Below are 24,898 nucleotides of genomic sequence, written 5' to 3'. Positions count from 1 at the left end.
AAATATATGTTTATAAAAAATAAAAAATTAAAAAAAAAAAGAAAATTAAAAAAATAAATAAAAATGGGAGATTTTGTTGTATATTAAGAGAAATACAGAGGTAATTTGCCACAAGACTATCTCGGTAGCTCAGTGATGCCATCAAGGAACTTCCATGGTGACATCTTCAGGGCATTGGCTATTTTCTTAAAGTTTTTTGCTTCAAGGTTACAAAATGGCTGCTACAGTTCTAAACATCACATTCTCTCACAAATATTTGCATGTATTCCCTCATTCAGTCAGTAAGTAAATATGGTGAGAGACTACTAAGTACCACACATCGTTGTAAGTGTGGGGACATAACCATAAACAAAACAGACGAAGTCCCTGTTCTCATGAAGCCTCATTCTAATGTCAGAAGATTAAAAGGGAAAAAGGCTTTTTCATCCTCATCATATTTTAATCATAGAGAAAAATCTTTCTGGAAAGTCACAAGATTTCTTATAACTCACAGATCAGAATTATGTCACTGACTATCTCTGCTTGCAAGAGAACTTAGGAAAGCAAGTTCCCCAAACTTGCAGCTTCCCATGACAGGAGGGGTTTGCCGTCGAAGGAAGGGGTAGGGAGAATGGCTCTTGGGAGGACATGAAGGGTTTGCCACAAATAGTTCTGAACATATGCAGTCATTCAGTATCTGCTTTTTGATAAAGCACTAAGGAGGAGAGTGATTGGCCCATAGCTAAAATTTAATATTTATTTCTGAGGTTTTGTTCCCTATGTTTCTGTCACTTCTCCTAACAGCCTTGAACATACAAAGCCCCAATCTGCTAACAAACCCACTTTGAAAATTTACCGAGAAAGGCTGAATTGCTCCCAGGATGGCATTCAATTTTCTCACCTGAAAAGAATTACAACTCCAGAAAAGACCATTTCTCCTCGTATTACCTATTGGTCAGCCAACAACCTTTAGGCCAAAACTGTGAATATATATTTTCTGTCAGCTCTCTTTGTGTGTACTCTGGGACCAGTCCTGAGCTTAAAACTTCTCTTGTCCAGGGGAACTACAGGATCAGCTCCAGACTCCCCACTTGGCTTCTCCGTGGGCAATAAAGCAGCAGTTTCATCACCGTTGTCCACACGGCAAATGAGAAGTGATGGTTTGCGTATAAGGTACTGTCTAGAAAAGAAGAGAAAAAGGCAACGCTTCTGACAGAGCTGTTCACACTTCCCCGGCACAGCTGGGAGATATTAGCTGGCTTTTCCCCAGACTGCTTTCCTCTCTGGCACGGTGAGTTAAAAACCCTACGAGCCTCCAAGGTAAGCTGGATTTCTATCATACACATTTAGCAGCTAAATCACCAAAAGTCACTTTCAAATATTCATGCAAAGCTGCATCTTTACCCAAGGTCAAGAGTTCAACAGAAGTTAGCCAAAAGAGAATTGTAGGCAGGAGGCAAGAAATAAAAGAGAAAATATTGATAAATCATTTCTGTTCTTTTGGAGGGAGTTTGTGCTCAGGCAAGAAGATGAAAGTTGTGTGATAAATACTGTGGAATATGTAGGAGAAGGATAGACGAAAATAACGTTTCTATGCCACTTTCCAGCCCTGCCTCCCCGTTGAGTGGATGGGAAAGAGGTCAGGAAGGCCAAAGAAATATGAGGTTTCCATGAAGCATTTGAAATTTATTAAGCAAATAACCCACATTTGAGGATATGTTTTTCACTAGTAGTATTCACTAGCCTGGTCTGCCTCTCCCAAAGACTGTCCAACTAATTTTATACAAAAGTTATGAATGAAATCTGTTTAAAACAACATCTGTTTAGAAGTAAAATATCTAGTTTCATTACGGATTTTGACTAAGCTATCTTGAATCAAATGCCCGAAACATGCCTTTATGGAGATTTTAAAATCTTGTGTTATTTGGATAGTAGGGTTGCAGAAAACCCAAGATTGAAGAAGCTCAGAATAGAAAAGGCTGAATTGTAGGCCCGTTTTAATTGTTTTAATAGGAACTCAGTTATGAAAAGTTCTATTTTTCTAGTACTAAGTGATCTAATAGTAGCATTGGATTCCATAGAATCCAACTCTCTCTGGACTTCCTACATTCTGCTTAAACCCAGAAGGAATTCCAGGTTGTTCTAGGGGCTAGCTTATATGATTTTGATTTAGATCTCAAATTCTAAACATTTTTATGAATCTACATGGCGATATCAGAATGGATTTTGAAAGTGCTGATTCTAATTTAAAATGGCTTACAACAGGATCGTGTCTGAAATGTCTGAATATATAGATCACTGAAATGATCTATATATTTCCTCCTGCCCCAACATGTATAACAATTTTAAAAGACAAACATCCTTTCCTAGGTTGATGATACAGTCTTTCTATTACATTATAAGGACGGCCTGAAGAAGAAAACAGGAGGCAAATTGTCAATTTGAATAAAAAAACAGAATTCCATCTCAAGAGGCCTTTGGTATAGCATTCAGATCTGTGCTATAGCTCTAGTTTCTAGAACTGATGAGTCATGAAACAGGGCTAGAAACACTAAGTAAGTGAGCTTAAGCTACAACCTCAACCCATCCCCAACCATTTTTGTTAGTGGTGGTTTTATTTATCAGACTTCTGTATAAATCTCATTTAAAGGAACAGATTTCTTGACTAAAAAAATAAAATTTCAAAGTCTGATCTAAATGAAAAGAAACAAACTGGGAGTCATTAGAAATCTTGCCTAAGAAATTTGGGGTCTGTAATACACCATTCAATTTTTCAAAAAATGTTGCCAGTATTTAAAAACATGTCATTTTACATAAAAGCCAGATTTCTGGGTCCCTTGACAATTGGGGAGGACTGAAAATACTGGCCTTACATTCCTACAGATAACAATTAACTGCAGCCAAGTACTGGCTGCTCCCTTTAGAAAGTTACACACTTCCCCATGACTCTTTTTTTTAATCCACCTGGGTATAGTCACACATTATCTTACTTGCTTCACACCTGAGGGTGGTCTGGATGGTGATCCCTGATTTACATGTTTAACACCTCTGATGCTATGCTATAATAAGAAATAGATCTTTTGGCCTTTCTCAAGATTCCTGGAATCTAGCTTCTACAATCCATGTATTTTCCTGAATGGTTAAGTGCAATAAGAACATCTTTTGTTATAGTTAGATTTTGTTCCACAGTTCTGAAATAGGTCCAGAGTGATAAAGGTGAGATGGAGGTCTTTTGTTATTCTTAATAAGCACCCTCCTCTGTTCAAACACACCTGAGTTTAAGTTAATGAGGTGGTTTTGTGAAAGCCCCCAGATAATGGGGGGGAGGAGGGGCAGTGTGTGTTGGTTGCCAGGGGAACCATCCTTTGATTACAGGGTTATAACTTTCAGCCCTACCTCCACACTCCCTCAGTCCTAAGAAGGGAGGAGGAGACAGGTGGAGGTTCAGCTGGTCAGCAATGGCCAATAATTTAATCAGTCATAATGAAGTCGTAATGAAGCCCCCATAAAAAACCAAAAGACAGTGTTTGGAGAGTTTCTAGGCAGTCAGGCATGTGGAGGTGCTGGGAGAGAGGTGCCCAGGAAGGCCACGGAAGGTCTGGACTGCTTCCCCCATACCTGGCCCTGTGCCATCTTCCATCTGACTGTTCCTTAATTATGTCATTTCGTAATAAACTGGTAATAGTAAACTGCTTTCATGAATTCTGTGAGCCATTTTTGCAAATGATTGAACCTGAGGACAAGGCTATGTAAACCAGCAATTTATAGCCCACCAATCAGAAGTACAGGTGACAAGCTGGACTTGCGACTGGCCTCCAAACTGTGAGCAGTCCTGAGGGACTGAGCCCTTCCCCTGTGGGATTTGGGCAGCTAGTGTGCTAATGTGAGTTAAGTCGTAAGACACCCCGGGGGTCATCTAAGAATTGCTTGGTGTGGGAAGAAAGTCCGTACATTTGCTGGCCAGAAGCGAAGTTTTTTTTTTTTTTAACTAATTAATTTATGTTCAGAAAAACTATTCACAGAAACGAAGCATTCTGTGACTGTTCTAAGAGTACGGAGAAGGAAAAAGCAGAGAATTCTTTTTCCTCAGAACTGTTACATTCTGGCATGTTGCCCAAGATGTATTCCTACTCAAAATTAAGCTTTTTGAGTTAGTCCCATGGAGTCTTAAAGGACAGAACACAGTAGCTCCAAGCTAGGGTTTGTTTCAGCATATGTATGGGCAATTCGGCCAGTCTTATGTCCCTCATGACATTTTGTGAGGAGGAGCTGGATCTTTCTGGGCATACCCTCAGATGGAACCGTGGAACCAGGAAGGCATCAATTGTCTTATCACATAACCTAAGGACGATTGGATTGCAAATCTGCCCTTAAATGGCAGCCCAGACATATTCCACTCTGTCAGAATCACGGCAGAGATGAGGTATACCGGAGGGTTGTCTACCGAGGGCTTTTCAAACTCATTTTTACTAAGACTAGCAGTAAGAAATGCACTGGGACACATGGACACATAAACTCACAACCAAGTTCCTACTAAATAAAAATATTCTATTTTTATTTTATTTTTTTTCATTATGATAAGCATTCTCTTTAAATCCCCATCACCTATCCCCCCAACCCTCCTCCCCTCTGGCAATCATCAGTGTTCTCTATAGTTAAGAGTCTGTTACTTGGTTTGTCTCTCTCTCTCTCTTTCTTTTGCTGGTTTCTTTGTTTCTTAAATCCCACATATGAGTGAAATCCTATGGTATTTGTCTCATTTCACTTGGCATTAAACTCTCCAGCTTCATCCATGTTGTTGCAAGTGGCAAAATTTCATTCTTTTTAATGGCTGAGTAATATTCCATTATATGTATATATATGTGTGTGTATATATAGGTATGCATGTATAAAGTGTATATATATGTGTGTATGTATGTGCGTCTATATATAGATAGATAGAAAGACAGACACACACACACACACAATATTCATCTATTGATGGACACTTGGGCTGCTTCCATAGTTTGGCTATTGTAAATAATGCTGCGATGAAATTCAGGGTGCATGTATCCCTTTGAATTTTATATTTTTAAAATAAATACCCAGTAGTGCAATTACTGGACCATAGGGTAGGTTTTTTTTTTTTGTTTGTTTGTTTGTTTTTTTAATTCTTTGTCAGATCTCCATACTGTTTTCCACAGTGGCTGCAATAGTTTGCACTCCCACCAGCAGTGCAAAAGGATTCCTTTTTCTCCACACCCTCCCCAATACTTGTTTCTTGTGTTTTTTATTTTAGGTATTCTGATATGTGTGAGATATCTCATTGTAAGTTTTGATTTGCATTTCCCTGATGATGAGTGATGTTGAACATCTTTTCGTGTGTCTGTTGGCCATTTATATATCTTCTTTGAAGAAATGTCTGTTCATGTCTTCTGCCTATTTTTAAATTAGTTTATTTCATTTTTTTGGTGTTGAGTTGTGTTTTGGAACACCTAGGTTTTCCTAAGTCTCTTGGTTAGGTGAATATGCCTATGTAAAATTAAAATTGGCAATACTCCAAAAAAAGGAGAAAATACCTAAAGAGCTAATAAAGAATGAATAGCTTTAAACTATTGATTATGTGATTTTTGTTATGTTTTAGTATCCATATATAGAAACATAAAAAATAGATGCTTATATATCAAGGAATGTTCTGGTTTATTCAACAAAAGAAACATCTAGATATGGATTTTAAACTCCTGGCTCAAGGGCCAAATTTGGCCCTGAACCAGGCTTAGCTTCTCATGAATAGCATTTAAAAATTTCTATCTTGAATAACTTTACATGAACATGTTCTGACTGATTCACTACTCCCAGCTGTCCTAAACATAGTTCATCACATTAATTTCAGCTACCTGAAAGACTCCTTATGGCTTTAGAATTTATAATTCTTGTTAAAAGTTAAAAGATCCAGGAAAAGTGATCAAATGGAGCCCTTCTCATCATAATCTATTTTGGCTTCCAAATGCTAGTTTTGTTTCTGTTTTTTGTATCATTTCCAGATTAGATTTTATAAGTGCCTAAAATCCCAGAAAGAAAAGAACTATTTTCCTACCAGTCTAAATAGGCAAATACATACATACATACATACATAAAATAGTCCTTAGGTAAGATATTAAGAATAACATCCCTGATTAAGCGGCATTTAAGCTGAGACTTAATAAATAAAGAGGAGCAAGCTATGAAAAGAGCCAGACAAAGTATATTCTAAGAGAAGTAGCAAGTGCAAAGGGCCTGAGGCAGGAAAGAGTTTGGTTTGTCAGGCCAGTGTTAGTAAGGCTTAGAAAGAAAGAGCAAGAACTTTTATGACATTGAAAACTTTGCTAGGGTTTGGAATATGAAGCACCTCAAAGACCATAGTGAAGAATCTGGATTTTTTTTTTTTTTTAACTTGCAACAGACCCTCTTCAAGAGTTTTGGGTAAGGGAGTGATATGGTAGGATTCAACTTTGGCTGCTATGCAAAGAAAGATTTATAGGGGAGCTGATAAAGGAAACCAGGAGAACTGCCTGGAGGCAGTTGCATACAAGATGAGAGATGATGGTGCCTTGAAGCAGGTGGTAGTTGTGGAGATGGAATAACTGGATGCACTGGAGATGTGTTTTCAAGGGTAAATTGACAGGAACTGCTGACTGACTGGGTGTGAAGTTACTATTAAAGGAGAACTCTAGGATGACTCTAGGGTTTCTGTTATTATTAATTGAGTGGATGATAGTACCGTTTACTGTAGGGAGACTGAAGAAGAATGAGGTTGCATGGCAGAGAATGGGAAAAGAGAATATCATGACTCATTCTGGGCACGCACAGTTTGCAGTCTGAAATAGGATTCAGAGAAACTCTAGACTGGAGACACAGATTAGCATTGGCTAAAGATGGAATTTCAAGCCTTAGAGAGTGTGGACAGAAAAGGAGGAATCCAACACAAGATCACTGATAATCCAACAACAGATGATGGAATAAAGCAGGAAGAGCTAGCAAAAAAATACTGAGAAGGAGCAACTGGAAAGGAAGTATGAACCCAAGGAGAATGTGATATTATCAAAGCCATCCAGGAAGGAGTTCTCTATCTTGTTGAATGATGTTGAAAAGACAAATAAGATAAGGATGGAAAAACAGCCATGGTGTTTTGGAAAACCTAGGTTATTGGTGACCTGAACAAAAACAGTTTTAGTGAGTGGTGGAATGGATTTGAAGAATTTGAAGAAGTCAGCCTTCCCTTTGGTTCAGTCACTACTAATGTTTTTCATCTAGCTATTCTTCTCAAAAGACAGTTTTGCGACTTGGCTGTGATCATTCTGCTTGTCAGTGTGCTGCAGGGCCTGAGGTTATCTCAAGATGGTGTGTTGGAGTCAGTACAAGTTTCATTTATTTAAAACTTGGACCTGGTAAAAGAGTCTCTTGAGATATAACACCTCCCTTCCCTGCTAGGCTTGGGAAGAGGAAACAAATCATACATGGCAAATATCATTTACACTGTTCTAACACATTCAGAGCACTCTTAACCAAATCCTAACGAAGGGAGAGATGGTATGTGCGCTCAGCAGAGGAGTTTGTAAAATGAGAAATACACATTTTAAGAATACATAATCCAATAAAGAAGTTTTGGGAAAGCTACTGACCCAGTGTTCATTTTTTACTTGACTAGATATCAATATTTGAAACTTTAAAATTTAAAAATAGGATGAATTTTGTACTATTATTTTGTACCTTTCTGTACAAGCAACTAGTCTTTTCTTTGATAACAGTAAATGGATTGTACCCCATTGCAGCCATGGAGTTGCAATGGCTAGAATTTTAAGATCCTCATCTTAGAAATTAAATGAATATAGCCAGAACATTACAATTTAGCCCAATCAGAAATTAAATTCACTTTAAGCCAAGAGAAGGATCTTATATCTTGAGCTTCTGATTGCTGTGTGATAGAGCCATAGAACCTTCAAGGAGAAGGAATCCTAGACTTTATCTAATGCAAGTTCCCACCTAAAACACAGGGATCATACCAATTCTCTCTGAAAATTTTATTGATTGTGCCCTTATTACCATACAGTGTCAGTAACATTTTGAAGCAGACCTAATAGAAAGTTATTAAGTTTTCAATTTTGTTCTCTTCACATGTATCACAGGACTCAAATATTTAAAGGAAATTATAAAGCCTTGCCATTAAAAATGTTTCTCTTCAGGGAAAATAATAGTAACAAATAATTGTTATCTTTTTAAATATTTACTATATGTACTGTGAAAATTATGGTGCCATGTTTCATCCCATTATATATTTATAGATATATTCTGAGGTGGTTGAGGCCAACTCCATGAGCTCCATCTCTCTTGCCTGCTCTCCTGATTAAAGGATAGAAAACCAAATGCTTGCTTTCTTCAACTCTCTTGCAGCCAAGGGTTGCTTTAGAATTCAGTTTTGGCCAAGTAGGTGAAGAGGAAAATGTGCAAGGGGGATTCTGGGAAAAAACATTTGCTCCCTTTTAAAGGGAGAGGGGCATGTTGGAGGCTCTCACAGCTGCTAGATTTTGGACTTGAAATTGTGAGGGTGAGGTGTCTGGAACACTGTTTGCCATTTTCAAAATGGAGGGAAAGTCATGGAAATCATAGAGAACTTAGAACCTTCACACCAGGGAGCCTCTGAACTAACTGTAGAACCATGGACCTCTAGATTTCTTGGTAAGTAAACAAGTGCTGTCTTTCCTGACTGGGCCAAGATTAGCTGAATTTTCAGTTACCTGATGCCACCATCATCCTGACAGAGCAGGCCGTGTGATTGTTCTCCTTTCACCGAAGAGGAACTGACTTAGAAAAAGTAAATTAATATCCCAAGGTTGCACAGAGGACAAAGAGCAGAACTGTAACTCAAACTCATAGCCCCAGAACAAAAATGTAATCTCTACTTTCTTGAGTTAATTTTCACATGTCATGTCTTTCAGATTCTTTGTTATGCTAAACAGCCTCATGTTGTCATAACCTGTTTTCTCATTGTCTCTCCTATGACATCTTACAGCCAAGTACAGTTACTCCAAAATCTTACTAAAGTAAAGGGTGAAAGAACACTAGCTGTCTCATTCTGTACACATACATGAACATAGACTAAATTCCATGAACTTTTTCCCAGGCTTGTTATTCTCTTATTGGTTCATGGTAATTTATTATTTTCCTAATTTCCCTCTAACCCATAAAATATAGACAGTGGAAATAACTTTAGAAAATTGAACAGTTGTTGAAGAAGCATCTCTTTTATATATTTGCCTTCATACATGCATAGAGGATAATGTGTAATCCTTTTTTCCCCAGGTTTACTGATATATAATTGACATTTGATGTTGCAAAAGTTTAAGGTATTGATTTGATACATGTATATATTACAAAATGATTGTCACAATAAGATTAGTTAACACCTCCATCACTTCACATAATTACCATTTCTTTCTTATAGTGATAATAATATATTTTACATATGTGTATATATAATATTTATATACAGTGATATATATGGTGGATATTTATATATATTTTATGTACATATATAAAATTGATATTTATATATCACATTTCATCATCCATTCATCTTCCCATGCAAATTAAAATCTCTCATATACTTAAAGATATTCAGATGTAAATATTCCTAAATCTTACTGTAATGTTCAAGTGTTTAAAATCATCATGGTTATCATTAATTGTATCAATAAAATGTAAGCTGCACAAATGCAGACTTTTTAATTCCTATACTGTATCCTTGGCATTTTAGTATAGTGCTTGACACATATTAGGCACTCAGTAAGTATTGGTTGAATGTGAATTAACATTAAGAAATTCTTCCTTCTAGTTACTTTAAGTTCTTAATTTTATTCCCCTATATTCTTTGCATAGTGGAGACCCCAAAAGTAATGGCCTAAGGTACCGATATCTTACAAATCCCTGGTTGGAGGCTGCATCTGTCTCTACAGTTCATTAGCTCTCTCTAATCAATTATCTGGGTACTGTTTAATACTAGTCTGTACACAGATGACACTATTTACCATGAAACTCAGTCTAATCAGTTTTTTTGGACCCTCTAACTGCTTAACAACCCAGAGCACATGGCTGGTCAATGAATATGTCACATGAGATAGAATTGAGAGCTATATTGGAGCCAGTGACACTGAATGAATGAATGAATGAAATCAAGATCTATTGCAGTTACAATTTTCCTTGATCACTCAGTCTTATCTCCTTTCACAGGAGGAGAAGATAGGAAGACTGTTTCTGACAAGACCTTTTTGATGTTTCCCCAATACTCAATTCTCTTTTACATGTTTTCCATTTGATTCCTACTATTTTCAAAAGAATTAAAATTAGTCTCTGAAGTCTGGATTTTCTTTGTTTTCCCTATCAACACTTACTCCTCTTCCTTTTCTAATCTTAAAAGAATTTTGGTAGGTCTCCAGGAGTACCTAATTGCCCTGAGATTAACCAAGGGCCAATTCTTTATATCAGATTTCAGAAGAACCTATGAATATGAATCCATTTACTCATTATTATTATTTTAATCAGTGTTCACCACTTTTGTTTAGTTATCCTAATTCTTCTCTTATGGGGAGCCTATCTAGTTTTGGACTCACTTACTACAATGATTAGAAAACCCTTCAGATTAAAAATCTAAATAAGACTAATATTAGCATGTTTATAGTTCATAGAGTTACCAAAAGAACTTGTTGAAGTTAAAAACGGGAAAAGATCCAGGAAATCATGAAATTGTAAAGACTATTAGTATTATTTGAATTATGTTCTCTTAATTGGTAAAGATGATGTCAAATAAGGAAAACTATGGGTGTCTCTGAGAACATACTTGGAAATAATTTATTTCTCTGAACTTAATTTAATCGAACATTGTAGCATTTGGGAGTCCTCTTCAAGTCCTCTTCACTAGACATCTACAACCTGGTTTGTCTTTCCAGTAGAAGGAAAACTGTGTTACTATTTACCTAGTAGGAGAACAACCCAGAGATTGAAGCTACACAACTAAAGCCTTATGCTAACAAAAACACGGGCAACTATGGAAACAGAATTGTTAGAGTATTACTGACACTGTTTATCTTTAATACAATTTATGAGTGAAACATCTAAAATAAAAGACAACTAGTACGTGCTTTGAAGTTGGTGTTAAACTTCCAGTGTGACACGGGTTAAGAGGTTGTCATAATATCCGCCACTCCACTTCCCTCTGACAGGCAATACATATAATAAACTATTAAAACTTGATTTATTAGAACAATTTCTAACATGCTGACCCAGGCTGTCAAGTTTCTAATGAAGGATTCTATGCCACCCCCAAGGATAAAAACCAAAATCAGACATTGCCACAAAAGTGAAAGCAATTTCCAGTGATGCAGGAAAACAACCATATTCTATTAAACATCTATTAAATGAAGCATTGGAAACACAGGTCTGAACAGCATGGGTTCACTTATATTTAGATTCTTTTCAACAAATATACAGTATTTTAAATGTATTTTCTCTTCCTCATGATTTTCTTAATAATATTTTCCTTACAAAAGATGTGTTAATCACCTGTGTATTTTATCAGTAAGGCTTCAGGTCAACAGTAAGCTTTTAGTAGTTAAGTTGTTGGGGAGTCAAAAGCTATACCCCTATTTTAGACTGTGGCCAGCACTCCTAGCCCCCCATTATTCAAGAGTCAGTTGTACTGTGAATTTGTTCCCAGTATCCTAAATAGTGCCAAGTTCCAGGGACAATATGTCCATTTTCCAAACACAATTCTCACATATTCTCAATGGGAGAAGAAATCGATGCAACTTATTTGGAGGATAATTCAGCCAAATTCTTCTCAGTTAAAATATTTATATTCCCGGGGTGCCTGGGTGGCTCAGTGGGTTAAAGCCTCTGCCTTCGGCTCAGGTCATGATCCCAGGGTCCTGGGATCGAGCCCTACATGGATGGGGCTCTCTGCTCAGCGGGGAGCCTGCTTCCGACTCTTTCTGTCTCTGCCTGCCTCTCTGCCTACTTGTGGTCTCTATCTGTCAAATAAATAAATAAAGTCTTAAAAAAAATTTATATTCCCTTTCATTGAGCAATTTCATTTTAAGTGTTCTGTGCGACATATATAATCCACATGTTTCCACAATTGTATATGCATTATTTATAAGATCTAAAAATTGGAAATACCATAAATAGCCGTCAAAAAAGGACTGGTTAAATAAATCATGGTACATTCACACAGCAGAATGCTACATGTTCTTAAAAAGTATGAGCTGAAATGAAACACTCTCCAAAATGTATTAAGTGATTTAAATGAAATACATAATTTTTCTCCCTCTCTTGTATATGCACTGAATTTCTCTAGAAGGAGACATGCAAACAAGTAACTGGCTGCTTCTAGGAAAGACAGCTAAGGGACCAGGGAACAAAGGAGAAAGGAAGAGTTGTATTTCACTACACAAGAGCTTAAAATTATAACACATCTAGGTATTGCTAATTCTTAGACTTAATTTTTTAAAAGTACATATTGCTGGGGTGCCTGGGTGGCTTAGTTGGTTAAGCAACTGCCTTCGGCTCAGGTCATGATCCTGGAGTCCTGGGATCGAGTCCCACATCGGGTTCCCAGCTCCATGGGGAGTCGCTTCTCCCCCTAACCTCCCTTCTCATGCTCTCTCACTCTGTCTCTCTCTCTCTCAAATAAATAAATAAAATCTTAAAATAAAAATAAAAGTACATATTGCCATATTCACAGTATCTGTGACTTTTATTGATCAAAATCATGTATTCCATATCATATTATGGTTATCTCAGCTGTCTAAAAATTGTGAAGTTCAACATCATTAGAAATTATGTTTTTTTAAATTTAGTTTAATTTTTAATTTTTTATAGTTTAATTCTTATAATTACAGAAATAGAATTACAGTAACTCAGACACTAGAGCTTGTTATTTATTTGTGACTAAGCACATATGTAACTATCGTTAAGTTGGATTTGTTAGCTGTATTTTAATATTAATATTTCCTTTGTAATGCTATGTGTTTTATTTTATCTATTTAGAAGTATTACAGACCTGAGAAAGGTCCATAGGCATGTTTAGACTTCCAAAAGGGTCAATGGGACCAAAGAGTAAGAAGCCCTGGAGAGATGCAACACTTGCTGAAAGAGAGGTAACTAAGGTCTCATCCCTTGTCCTCAGAAACCCCTGGAGAAGCTAAATAGCTAGAGGAAAGCTAGGAACTAAAAGGACATAGGATAGGGAGCAGGGTAGAGGGCAGCTAGCCATGCAGCCATGGCGAACTATTTTACCTTCTGTTCTTGTTTCTCCTCTATACTGCCCTAAAAGAGTCTTTGCAGGCCTGGTGGGCATTTGGAGATCAACACTCACAAGGGAAGCCCAGGTGTCTAGGCATATCAAGGCATTAGAAAATTGTTGGAGTGCGGACAGATTCAGAGTTAGGGTATCCACTTCCCCACCTACCCATCCTTGGTCAGTTGTCATTCTCTGATGCTTGGAGGGTACCCATTTCTCTCTGCCTTATCTCGGCAGAAGGGGCACCAACCATAACTTGGCCTATACCCCCACATGATGCTAATCCATGCTGCTAAAACCCCCAAGGGAACTAGCCCTCACACACCAAAATATCTAGACCCTTGAGGGACACAGTAGAAGATAGACACACTGAGCATATGAAGTAAATATATGGGATCAAAGGATCCCTAATTAAAAGTGAGCATAATATCCATAAAGAGATAAACGAGGGTTTTATTAATTTTATATAGGATACCATAGATTTGAAATCCCCATAGATAGCAGAAGACATGCCCACTGTCAAGGAAGACAAGTTAGTTAGTAATTTGCTGTAAGTCCATGATGAAACTAAAATATTAATAAAATTGCTAATGGTTCTCACAAGGGCCAAGAATACTAAAAACCAGTCAAACTGAGTAACAACGAAACAGGCAGTTAGTATCAATCATGAAGTCCCTCTTGGAGTTGGGCTTTAAAGCAAAACTTTAAGAAAGAAAAAAATAAGGTTTGGTAAAGGGGAAAATGAAGGCATTCAAGGCAGACAGAAGTACAGATGAAAACACAAAGGTAGGACTAAAAAAACAAAAACAAAACAAAAAATACCAAACTTGGAAAAAGGAAGTAGGTTCATCTGGCTTGAGCTGACAAAGTATTAAGAGGAGTAAGGGAAAAGAGAAAGCTGATGTAGGTTATTGGATAAAAGATTAAGAAATTCAAATTTTATAAGCTAGGTAAAAGGAAGCCACCAGAGTCTTATGCAGGTAATTAAAAGATTTCCATTTTACTTCTTTGGTTTGGAGGAAGGTAAATACACTTAAAATTACACACTTAGGGGCGCCTGGGTGGCTCAGTGGGTTAAAGCCTCTGCCTTCGGCTTGGGTCATGATCCCAGGATCCTGGAATCGAGCCCCACATAGGGCTCTCTGTTCAGCGGGGAGCCTGCTTCCCCTTCTCTCTCAGCCTGCTTCTCTGGCTACTTGTGACCTCTATCTATCAAATAAATAAATAAATAAATAAATAAATAGATAAATAAATAAATATTACACAATTAGACTTTCTTTTTAAATCTGCCCTCATTAATAACTTGACATCTTCTGTAATATTCAAGTCTTGAGGCATTACCAATTCTCCAATGGAAACCTGGTAGGAAACACAGGTGTTTCAAGATTTCCATGATAATGTATTTGGATTTTTGTAATCTTTCTTAGTAAGTCTCAGTTTCCAAAAGAATCATCCTGAAAAAGAGTGCTCTTAGAATTTTTATATAATCATTGACATACTAAAATGTCATGGTCAAGATGTTAGCCTTAACTAGTATTAACACATTTTTGACACACTGAACATTAAAAAGTATTCTTTGTCAGCCATTTGGGTTATTTTCTCTGCTTGTTGAATCATTTCAGGAGTTTTATTGTGAATTCTGAGGATAAGATTAAAAGCATGGTTATGGTTGCTTTTTAAAAGGCACAGTTCTACCAGTGAAAACTGTGTTTTATGATGTCTTCTAATCCTCACATGATAAAAGAGCCCAAATACTTATTCATTACTTTTCTGCATTAATTTCATATCATAACCCTGTATACTTTATAATCTGATATTTCCCAGATATGAGTCTAAAAGTTTCCATTATTTATTTGTTTGCTTGCTTACTTTCTAAGAATCTGATAAAAATTGAATATTACATAACTCAAGATCGTCCTCTTAGAATGGGTTTTGTTTTTAATTTATTTTTATCAGATAGTCCAGACAAATAATTTCGATGTTGAGGAATGTTGAAAGGCTTCCAGCAAAAATACAGCAGTCTCTTGATACCTCCTCCCCAGTTCCTCACTCCTGTGCCCAGAGTAAATCATTTTCAGCTTGTTGTTATCGTCTCCTCTGACATTTACATCAATATTTTAAAATTAGGTACACAGTCTTTTCCTCTTGATTTTTTCTAGAAATTAGTCACCATTGACAAGATCGATGTCCTCCTAATCATTGCTCTTTGTAATGTGACCTATCCTCAAGATCTTTTTCTGTCCCTAATGTTTTGACATTTCACATCATGTAGGTTCTTTTTATGCATTGTGCTGGCATTCCTCCCTTTCAGTTTGAGGAACTATTCCTGTATTTCTTTCTTACCATTTTCTCTATTCTTTCCCTACCCTGTGGAATTCCTGTTCATCAGATATTACCTATATCCGTAATATATGGCTCTTACATACCTATATATGTAAAAAATATATAGATATGTAATATCTATAATATATAGATATTACATATCTATATATTTTTGATCTATATATTTTTGCTCAGTTTTCTTTTTGTTCAATTTCCTTTTTCATTTCCTTTAATGGTATGCTGTTCTTGTTTTATTTGTGCAATATTTCTCTTATCTCTCTGATGTTTACTTTGAGATTTTTCTCTTCTTGAATTTTCTTTTTGTTTTTCCTTTGTTGCCTGTTTCATTCTCTTTCTTTTATGCTGGGTATCCTCAAATACCCAGCTATCACTGGCTGTTCTTCTGTTTAAGAATGAGGCACTAAGAAATCACCTGGCATCTGTTTGTGAAAGAATAAGTTTGTGTGCTGGTGGCTATAACACAACGCAGTGAAGAAAGCCCCTGGCTTTTTACTTGTGGATACTCCAAGTCCAGATTAGCACGTCTTTCCTCTGGATTTGTTTGTTTTCTCCAAGGAAGGAGATTCTAATCTCCTGTTTTAGAGATGAGGTGATGATAAGAAAGGATAAAGAACCTGCTGCTGTTCTGGAAATGAGTAGGGGAAAGAAACCAGGGGTTCTTACCATTCAGGATGTTCCTTTTCTTTTGGCAACACAGTTTTCAGTATGCCACCTTCTTCCACTGTCTGCCCTCTGTGTCTGAGGTCCCCAATCCAGAATATCTAGTTTGGTTAATCTAGAAAATAAACATTCAGCTTGCCACTTAAAGAGAATAAAGGAAACACTCTGACCCTGTAAGATAGAAGTATCCTACCTACCTATATTTGAGAATTTACCTCAAGTTTCTAAGCCTCTCTCAGGTTCTGCAAAGCTCATCTACTTATTCCCAGTTATCACTCCAAACAAAAACAGTCATTTGACTTTCCTCCCACCTGCTACGTCATTTATGATTTCTCCGTATTTTTCTATATTCATATGTCATTGGAATTAAACATCTCCTAGTTTCATTAGTAATAGAATTTGTTTTTTGTTTGTTTCTTGTTCCTGTTACTGTTTGAGCATGACCTTTGAAGCCAAGAGTTCAAAATATCTCTTTGTTAAGCAGCCTTTTAAATAAGCATTTCTTGGGAGGTGGTTGAAAAATAGATAATTTTTGTGGTTGATGAGGACGCATAAATTTTAGACCAGCATTGCCCAATAAAAACTTTAAGATGATGAGAATATTCTATTCTGGCATTGTTTGATATGGTAACTGTTAGCTGCATGTGGATATTAAATACTGAAATGTAGGTAAGGAAATGAGTTCTTAATTTTATTTAGTTTTAATTAATTTAAACCTTTAATACCTAAACCTGGTTAGTGGCTACTCTACTGGACAGTGTAGTTGAGAAGCCAAATCAAGGCTCCAGGCCAGATAGATGTCTATTTCCAATCTAACTACAGATTTAGTCTTTTCTCACTCATAAATAATTAATGTAATTGCCAAAGTACTATACTGTACACTTCTACAGTATTGTGAAGATTATTTTGTGCTGGAAGTCAAACATGTCATCTATGATAACTACAGAAAATGTCAAGAGTGCTCCAATGCACTGTCCACTTATTTTTAAGAGATTTCAGGAGAAAAACTACCAGAATTGATAGACCACAAATTGTCCTCCTCTTCACTAAAGTATGAACGAATCTCCTACTGCATGAATGTATTGGCTATATTAATTAAATTTTAGATAATATTTGCTGAAAATAACTTATTAAAGAATAATATCAAGTCCTTTTACATCAATTACTCAAGAATCTTTTGTTCTCAGAGGTTCTTCTACATTCACTATCATAAGAACATATAATTTACAATGGAAGAAATATTGTTTGTCCTATATGTTCTAGCCAAGAGGCATATATCTAGAGCATTCTAATTATCAGGATATAACATTTTAAAAAGGAAAAACAGCACAGCTCCATTTTTTAGCTCAAATGAACAGATTATTTCTGTAGGCTCTAATTCTCAAATCCGTGAGTAGTGAATAAGTTTCAGAAAATCATAAGCCATTAGAGTCCATATCCAGTCTGCTGAGTAACACACTATAGTTCCTGTCCCTGGAACCAAACTCCAAGGAAACATATGTAAAAGTTGAAAACCACTTTATATTATTTCTATCAGATTCTCCATGAGATATAAAAGGGGATCAGTGGTAAGAGAGCCATCCCAGAGGCTTGCTTCCCCTGAGCAACTCAGACTTGCAGTTTGTTGAGGAGTAAACTGGAATAAGGTTAATCTGGGATTTCCATCAAATTGATAAGTTGGAGGGACTTGAAAATTTACTTTTTTATTTATAGTAGGGAAAAACTGACCCTCTGACAAGATTATATCCATGGAATACCAGGCACATACACTGTTCAGTAAAAGTTTCTAGTCATGCTTTGGTTATTTATGATTGTTTTGCTGCAAAAGTAAACAAAAATACCAGAAATCATCATTTTGCATCATCAGTGCCAGTAGTATTTTGATATTAGTGTGTGTAATGTTTGTGTAAAGATGAGAAGCGAATTTTTGTTAGTTTCTGCAGTTGAAAATATTACCAAATACCTAAAAACTTTAACTATTATTTAATTATGCCCCTATGAGGAATAATAATTGATTGGTCTAAATAAAGGTTCATGTATAAATCCCAGCAAAAGATGGCCTAAGCCTGGGTCCCTGTGCAGTGTATGTGATGTGTAAATCAAGCACACTTGTGAAACCCAAGTGTTCTCTATGTACTGAAAGATACTAATGACTTTAATAAGAGTGAAACATTGTGCTTAAAGTAAACTGATTAACCTTGACAACAGAAGTGTAAACAAGAGTCTAATGAATATTAATTTTTCTTCTTTCCTGCATTAGCTGTAGCTGTTGACTGATTAGCTCTGACACCTACATGGTCAAATTAACAAGCACTTTTGTAAGACATTTTCTATTGTTTATGATATCAACAATATTTCTGACTTTGGTAGGTTGTTAATAGCAAGTTTTCATCATTCTTTAGAAATCTACCAGATAACCTTTAAAAACAATCATATATATTATCTCCCATACTGTAAAAGATATATATTTTAGAATGGATAGATATTGTTCTAATAATTTATAATGGAATTTCAGAAGCTAAACCAAAATGTAGTAGTGATTCCATTATTAGACTTACACATGAGCAGGATTACTTATCAGCAGCCTTGATGCAAGGTCAGCCTTGATGTATCCAGAGCTACCATATTGAACTAAGTGCCACTTCCCATTGTGCCCTTGCCATCTGTATAATGACATCAAAGGAGACGAGGCAGGAGCAGATGGCACCAATGGAATACAAGAGCAAAAGTCACACCCACAGCATGTTGCTGAGTAATGAAAGTGAGGTGACACACAGGCAGAAAGCAGAAAGAAATTAAGAAAGGGTCATGGTGGTGCTATGGACTGCTTAGCTCTCGCCATCATTACAAGAGCAGCATGCCCCACCCACTCCTACCTCCTTCTTACAGGAAATGCTCTTCTACCATTCCCAGTAAGGGCTGTCATGTTGTTACAGGAACCCAGTCTCTCACTATGGTTGATTATCTCAGGAAGTCAGCACCAGCCTACACAAAATAGTCTTCAGTTAGAATGACAACACTAACTTGAAGTAAGAAACAGAGACAGGTTCTGTTTCAGAGAATAAAAATTTCTGAAATGGAAAAGAGATGGAACTCAGGTGTAAATGGTTCTATCTGCTTTCAGTTACACAGGTAAAGATGTAAACTTTTAAAGACCATGGTAGTGGGGTGCCTGGATTTTTGGATTTTGGGGTCAGGTCATAATCTCAGGGTCATGGGATAGAGCCCTGAATCAGGTTCCCCATTCAGTGTGGAATCCACTTGTCTCTCCTTCTGCACCTCCCCTGTTCTCTCTCCTCTCTCTCTCTCTCTCTCTCTCTCTCTTAAATAAATAAATAAATAGAACCTAAATAATAAATAAAGACCATAGTAGAAACGTGTAAAAAACTGTAGTATCCAACCTTGGCAGCAACAGCCAAGAATGGCCAGAGCAGTTCCAAGATCATTCGCTTTCTCTTTTCTATACCTATAAAAGAAACTTGGGGACGCCTGGGTGCCTCAATTGGTTGAGTGTCTGCCTTCACCACCCTAAGCCAGGTTGGGCTCCCTGCTCAGCAGGGAGTCTACTTCTCCCTCTCACTCTACCCTCCCCCTGCTCATACTCTCTCTCCCGCTCACTATCTCTCTTAACTAAATAAATAAAATCTTCAAAAAAAAAAAGGTCGGGGGGGAAGCATTTGGACCCATTCCTAAAAATTTCTGCCCGTCTGCGAAATTCACTCCATTCAGAAAGTTTCATTTGAGATTCCTGAAGTATTTCTTCCTCTTAATCCTTTTAAATCTAGCAGAAGCCAGAACATTATCATAAATCTATCCTTAGAGAACACAGCATTGGGATGGTTGGGTTCTTTGCTATGTTTATGATTAGGTTCTCTCTGTAAAGGGAATTGGAATGGGGGAGAAAGTGGGCAAAAGAGGGATATTCAATGAACCTATGTTGATTAAATTGCTTTCTAATAATGATGATACCATAATAATAGCAGTATGTTAGATTCTTTTCTAAATACTTTGCATTATTCATTTAATTCTGGCAACAACCCTAGGAAATAAGCAATAAAATTAAACTATTTTATAGATGAGAGAACTGAGGCATGGGCAGATGAACTTACTCAAGGTCACATGACTAATAATTGGCAGAACCCAGATGCTAACCAAGTAATCTAGGGCTTGTATTTTTAACCAATATACCCTCCTATGTCTATAGGAAGGAAATATTACTCATATATTGATTGTGTTACTAAAACCAAACTTATTAGCATAATTTTTAATTTAAAAAGGTGTTTTTTGTTCTTGGTTTTGGTTTTTTTTTTTTTTTTTTTAAGAGAGAAAGAGCGTGAAGAGGGGAGGAGCAGAGGGAGAGAGAAAGAAAATTTTAAGCAGGCTCCATGCCTAGAACAGAGCCCAAAACGGGGTCCATGACCCAAGCTGAAATCAAGAGTTCGATGCTTAAATGACTGAGTCACCCAAGGGTCCTGGAAATATGAAATACTTTTATAAGTTTGGAAAACTATACACCAAAATATTAACTTAATTAATTTTTAATTAACTAAGTGGAAATTAATTTTTAAATATTGGGAATAATTTTATTTTATTCATTTATTGTTTTATTGCTATTATTGCTTATTTTTTCCAAATAGAAAAAATACTTTACTTTCACAATAAAAAAGTCACTAGTTTTCAAGGTCACATAGTTCAAACCATCTTATGGGACTTCCCACACTATTGCAAGGAACATTCTGTAAAGCATACAGTTACTCCTTTTCTAATTTTTTAAGAAATTAGCTAAATTGGCTAATTTAGCTCTGGTGATTGGCTCTGGTTTATGGTAAATGGCTATGAGAGTTCGATTTTTCAGAGATGTTGTGCCCATGTTTTCTCCCCGTCTGGCACAGCATGCTGTTTGAGAAGGTGTATGTTATACCAACTAAATATGAGCTTGCGTATAATAATGTTGACTTGCAACTAATATGTGAGTGATATCAAAAGTGTGGGCCATGAAAATTTTTTTGTAGTAGTATGAATACAGTCTCTATAATTTTTGTCTGGGAACAGTCATGCCTAAGGAAGAGCACTATGAAATGGCAGCATGATACGATGAAAAGAACATGAAATTGGGACAATAGGCTGGGATTTGGGGAGAAGTACTTTATCCCGCTAGTTAAGGTTTTAATCCCAATTGTATCTTAAATGGTATGACCTGTGTAAGCCAAGTAAGCTCTTTGATTTTTCTTTTCCTTGCATATAGATGCCAAATTTAAAATTTTAATATTCCATGATTACATGCTAATATAGTTGGTCATGTCTGTAGAACTCACTTTCATAATCTTGATTAAAAGAGAAATCTCCTAATCATTCAAAAACTGAACTTTCCCATCTTTTGGACAGATGTATAACACTCCCTCAGGGTAACAGGCTGCTATAGCTATTTGAATGTTTCCCTCTGTCTAAATAAAAGTCAAATATATATATCCAAAAAGGCAGGATGTGCTGGTGAGAGTAACCCAGGAGACATGAGAGTTGCTGTCTTGGTATCAACAGCACAATGGATGTCAGCTCTCAGCTCACATAGTGAAAACAGCTTTTAATATTGATAACTTCAAGTCAATGCTTTCTGACATGGATTCTAGCAGAAAAGAAAACAGACAAATATAAAAATTTATTTCTGCCTAGAGATAGTTCATTTGGGAATGAGATGGCCTATATCTAAAAAGTTTATTTATTCCTCTAAACAGAACACAGGTAAAAGGAATCTGTTCTCAAAATTTATGAGAAGTACATATGGGCACAAGGGAACTTTTGGTTGTGCTGGAAATGTTCTCTATTTCTTTTTCTTTTTTTCTTTTTTTAAGATTTTATTTATTTATTTGACAGAGAGAAACACAGCAAGAGAAGGAACACAAGCAGGGAGAGTGGGAGAGGAAAAAGCAGGCTTCCCACTGAGCAGGGAGCCTGATATGGGGCTTTATCCCAAGACTCTGGAATCATGACCTGAGCCAAAGGCAGACACTTGACTGAGCCACCCAGGTGCCCCCCTTTTCTTACTTTCTTTCTTTTTTTTTAAGATTTTATTTATTTGACAGACGAAGATCACAAGTAGGTAGAGAGGCAGGCAGAGAGATGTGGTGGGGGAAGCAGGCTTTCTGCTGAGCAGACAGCCTGATGCGGGGCTCAATCCCAGGACCCTGGGATCATGACCTGAATCAAAGGCAGAGGCTTAACCCAATGAGCCACCCACGTGCCCGCCTGCTTATTTCTTGATTGTGGTGGTGATAATAAGGGTATATACATTTGTCAAGACATCAAATCACACAAATTGAATTGGATACATTTTATTATATGCCAGTTATATCTCATGGCATTGAATTAAAAAAAAAACAAAAACCCATGGGGATATGTTGTCCAACCACATACTGAAAAGGATTCCTTCCCACTTCTTTGAGCTCAAGATAAAAAATTCCAAAATACTTACTCTAAAATATGCTTAGCTTTTGGGGTACCTGGGCAGTTAAGTCAGTTGAGTGTCCAGCTCTTGATCTCAGCTCAGGTCTGGATCTCAGGGTCATGAGTTAAAGCCTATTTAATAAAATATATATGCTTATCTTTCAGCTCAGAAATCCCACCAAGATAAATTCCTATCATTGTAGGAAAACACTAATTGATGAAACTAAAATTTGTCTTCAAAGATGTCTACTGTTTATTACAGTGCTGCTTATTATAGCAAACAGAAGAATACAAGGTAAATGTTTGACCTTAGGAGATGACAGCCTGGTTGGTTTCTATTTCTAAAATAAGGTTAATAATAGTACTTACCTTATGGGGTTGTTATGAGGATCAAATAAGCTAATATTTAGAAAGTGCTTAAAACAGTGCCTGGCACATAATAAATGTTGGATATATAATCATTAGGTAAGAGCAAAGTGTTTTTCCTTCATATATTACAAAGGTCTAGCCTCACAAAGTTCATTTTGAAGTAACTTTCTTTACTAGATCTAAATAATGTGATGATTTTATACTTAATAAATCTGAATTTTAATGATAAATATAACAAATTACTTTTATAAGAGTAGTCATTTTAGTTTTCTAGATATTTCTCCTTTTTTAAAAGATTTTATCTATTTGACAGAAAGAGAGGGAACACAAGCAAGAGGAGTGGGAGAGGGAAAGGGAGAAGCAGGGTTCCCACTGAGCAAGGAGCCTGACCCGGGACTCAATCCCAGGACCCTGGGATCATGACCTAAGCTAAAGGCAGACACTTTAACAACTGAACCACCCAGATGCCCCTATATAGAGCTTTCTTCTATAGCCTTCTAAACACTGTCCTCTTCAGCATAGTATGCATATGTACTATCTATCATTTTTAAAAAAGGAATATTAAAGTATGTGTGATATTTTTTAAGAAAAAAAGGAGTATAAAAGTCCATCTTTTTAAAGAAAGGAATATAAAAGTGTATTAAAAAAGGAATTAAAAAGTTTTATTTGTAGTGGAAGAATAAGCTAAAAATAAATATAAGTGGTTATCTGTAATGATCAGGAGGGAGCAAGGTAAAGATCAAAGAGATGGAAGCTATGCTTCTCCGAATCCATTAGTTCTATAGTTTTTGTCTTTGGGCACATGTAAATGTTTTACATAATAAAAAACCAAATTAACCCAAATGTGATAGTTAATTTTATGTGTAGGCTTAGAGAGACCCAGATAGCTGGTAAAACCTGATTTTTGAGTGTGTCTGTGAGGATAATCTCTGAAGAGATTAGCATTTGAATTCGTGAACTGAGTAAAGCAGATGGCCCTCCCCAACGTGGGTGGGCAGCCGCAAGTCCACTGAGGGCCTGCATAGAGCAAAGTATGTGGAGGAAACGTGAATTAGCTCACTCTCCCAGTGTCTGCTGAGACATCCATCTCGCCCTGCCCTCAGACGGCTGCAGCATTCCTGGTTCATAGGGGGGAAACTCATATCAAGATTCTCACCAGCAGCTTTGAGGGATTTAAAAATCCCTAAAAAATAAAAACAAATGAAATAAATATAGTTGTAGACTTAACCACCCAGCCAAAAACTATTTTGATGACTTTAATTATATACATATATATAAAACTTTACTTTATATATATATTAATTATAGATTATAAATTCAATTATACAGCTTAGTGTGATATATCATAAAAGCAAAAAGAACTGCAAGGAAATTAATCTATGTTTATTTTTTTTAAGGTATGTTTAATAGTCATATTGTTAGTATTACTAGTGGTATGGTTATTTTGAAATTGTATATTAGGATCAAACAAAGAAAAACTACATTTTCATTAGAAACTGAGATTTACATCGCCTGAGAAAGGAGTTACAAGTATAAAATCAAATAAATAAAAATTATAAATTTATGTTGGAAATAGAAGTATGAATTCATGATTTGTTTTTTTCTCGAAAAAAAGATTGCTTAGTTCTGTCTTTTGAAAAGGCCTAAACACCATTTCTCACTAAAAGGATACAGGGGTTATTACAAAAGTAGCTGATTCCAGAAAGTACGAAATCAGCCTCTTGTCATGCCGGAAAGCAAGGAATCTATCCAGGATACTGCAGAAAAGTTGAAAGAAGAAGCCAACTTGAAAGG

The sequence above is a fragment of the Mustela nigripes genome, chromosome 2, assembly GCF_022355385.1.
Source record: "Mustela nigripes isolate SB6536 chromosome 2, MUSNIG.SB6536, whole genome shotgun sequence".
Lineage (NCBI taxonomy): Eukaryota > Metazoa > Chordata > Mammalia > Carnivora > Mustelidae > Mustela > Mustela nigripes.
This window is presented reverse-complemented; position numbering follows the sequence as displayed.